Consider the following 1,884-nt stretch of genomic DNA (forward strand, 5'->3'; position numbering starts at 1 on the left):
TAATTTAAAGGAATACTTCACCCATACGGAACCGGCGCACTATCATTTTTAAAATCGTTATTATAATCGGATTATATAATGAATGAGGTTTTTCTTCCCTCAGTCTTCCCTCGGCCCAGCTGTCCTGTTAATCCTAACTCTACATTTTACCATGTGTGATGTCACACAAAATATGACTTACTTCTCCTTTAAATAACAATCTCTTTCTCAAACAGAACAATCTAGAACATGTGAAGACTTGTGTGATAAACGGGTTAAGTGCTTTCTGTCGACAAAGTGCCCGAGGAACTTAATGTGTTGCTTTAAGTGTGTGTGTGTGTGTGTGTGTGTGTGTGTCCACGTGTGTGTGTGTGTGTCCACGTGTGTGTGTGTCCACGTGTGTGTGTCCACGTGTGTGTGTGTCCACATTTAAATAAGACGGTGATCACGTGATAAAGTCTATAACTGTGGCGGTGTTCCAGTCCCCATACTTCCTGCTATTTAGTTTGGTAGAAAAAAGATGTAGGATGTCCCGATTCTTGTGGCCAGATTTAGGATGGTTAGAAGTACCCGGATGTCCTACTTCATCCGGCCAAGATTGTTAGTGACAAAATCAGTATGATATTTTGGGCGATTCTGACCCACAATCCGGTGCGCACGTGAAGTGACGTCACATCGACGAAGCCTCCGTATGAAAACAACCGGGGATGCGACGGATATAAAAGCAAGAGGCAAGATCAAGGCGCCATGTTATGATGAAATAAGAGAGTAAAAGTATGTCCCAATAGTATGCCTACTGCATCCTAACTAGATTATTTTTATGGTCCGATGTAGTATGTAGAATAGAAAAAAGAAAGAGGAGGAGATTTGGAACGCAGGGTGTGTGTGTTGTGGCCTGTGAGTCCAAGCCGAGGGCAATCGGTGATACACTGTTAAAGTCTGAGATCTGTGTGTGTGTGTTGCGCTGTTACAGTCCATTCTCAAAGGTCAAAGGTCACTTCAGGGGCTATGACCTCATCACGACCATCACCACGGCGACCAGCAGGGTTCAAACTGATCCGACGTCAGCTGAAAAACACACAAATGACATCGTGTTAGGATTACGCTGAATATATTTTTACACTTGATGTTGGTCACTGTAAATGTGTCCGTTGGGCATGTCCTGTCTGAATGTATTCTGCATGGTGTCGTGGTGAGAAAACAAACGGGTCGCAAACCGGAGACTATCACACAGATCATTCGTCGCTTCACGCAGCTATGAAGCATCATGCCCGTTTACAGAGCCTAGGCTACATGGTACACGCATTGGGAAACATCAACACCTTATACGATTACAAAGCCAAGGAGCGCACTGCACGTGGCTCCTATAACACTGTTACACACATTAACACACAACACACACTGACACACAACACACACTGACACACTAGCATTTCATTACAGATGAACTTGTCATTTTCAGCTTTAGCAGCGTTTCTTCAGTGTTAAAAATATATATAAAATGTATATTTTAAATAATAAATATAAATATAGATATATGCATGATATAAATATATAAAATATAAAAAATTCATAGTATATTAAGTAGTATGTATGTATGTATAGTTCGTAAATGGCAAATATAATATAGTATCGCCAATTGTACAGAGAGTATATGGATTAAGAGAAGCGAATATAATAAATATTTTTATTTTTTTAATTTAATAAATATTTTTATTTTTTATTTTACTATGGAAAAGGGGTAGGATTAAATAAGTGTACACTTCTTCCTGCTGCTTTTCAGGCATATCTCTCAGCAATACAGATAATTTGTTTTCTTTTTTTTTTTGTGAAAACATAATTTGTTTATTGTATTTCCATGCTTTTCATTTTGTTTTGTATGTTTGATATGTCTGAAATAAATTG

The 1,884-nt window shown here is 38.7% G+C and overlaps 1 protein-coding gene across 1 annotated transcript in view; it reads right to left on the reverse strand.

Moving 5' to 3' along the window:
• Positions 1–932: 932 nt before the first annotated feature.
• LOC307263835 (uncharacterized protein) overlaps positions 933–1,884 on the reverse strand; it is a 20,533-nt gene continuing 19,581 nt past the window's right edge. Inside the window, exon 5 of the mRNA XM_080045109.1 lies at positions 933–1,047. The gene's annotated coding sequence lies outside the window, so the exon portion shown is untranslated. The remainder of the gene's footprint in view (positions 1,048–1,884) is intronic.

This window comes from Ammodytes marinus (assembly GCF_949987685.1).
Source record: "Ammodytes marinus genome assembly, chromosome: 17".
NCBI classification, from domain to species: domain Eukaryota; kingdom Metazoa; phylum Chordata; class Actinopteri; order Uranoscopiformes; family Ammodytidae; genus Ammodytes; species Ammodytes marinus.